Below are 967 nucleotides of genomic sequence, written 5' to 3'. Positions count from 1 at the left end.
ATTTATTTTTTAAAACAAAAATTTGGAAAAATTACATAAAGAATAAATTAATTTTAAACTATACTTACTAATAAATAAAATAGAGAAACTAAATGATCCAACTTATCTTTAATGTTTAAAATTATCTATTTGATTTATTATATGCACATAAGAATAATGCGTCAATTAATAAATAAACTTTGACAACAAATTATAATAATAAATAAAGTTTATTTTTTTAATAGTGCAATTTAAATAATAAAATTAAAATTTTAAATTATAATGAATTTTAATAAACAGATTACTAGAAATTTGTTTTACAAAAATAATAAATTAATTTTAGACTTATTATTTGATTGGAAAATATTTTGATAGATTTCACAAAATAGAGAGAACACATTTATCCATCTCAGATAAATTATACAATTTTCACCTATAACAGGGTATAATGAGGAAAAAAAATATAAATGGCAATAAAGAGAAATTTATTAACAAAATTGAGAAAACTATTATCTTTATTTCTGTTTAATAAATTTATTTAAAATATACTAATAAACATTTACCACATATTTTACACTTACATTTGATTTCTTCGTAGCAATATAAGATGGTGAATCCTTTCAAATAATTTGTTTGCAAATTAAAAAATAATAATAAAATAAAAAAACTAATTTATCCTTAAAAAATTAACCACATAATATTATAAATTAACAATACCTTAGTAAATAAAATAGGGATAATGAAGCCACATTCACAGACCTAAGAATTGAGCAGAATAAAAGGTATACTATAGAGTTACTGGACCCAATTTGCTACCACAACTCTATTTTACATAAATAATAAATTAATTTTAAATTAGTTAAGCTCTCCTCACATTTGGTTTACAGTGAAAGAAAAAATATATAAGTATGAAATTTCCCTCCACTTTTCTTGCACCCTAAAGTTTGTTTTATTAAATAAAATTTCTACAAGGTCAATATTTTACAAA

The sequence above is a fragment of the Sesamum indicum genome, unplaced genomic scaffold (assembly GCF_000512975.1).
Source record: "Sesamum indicum cultivar Zhongzhi No. 13 unplaced genomic scaffold, S_indicum_v1.0 scaffold00641, whole genome shotgun sequence".
In the NCBI taxonomy this organism is placed as follows: domain Eukaryota; kingdom Viridiplantae; phylum Streptophyta; class Magnoliopsida; order Lamiales; family Pedaliaceae; genus Sesamum; species Sesamum indicum.
This window is presented reverse-complemented; position numbering follows the sequence as displayed.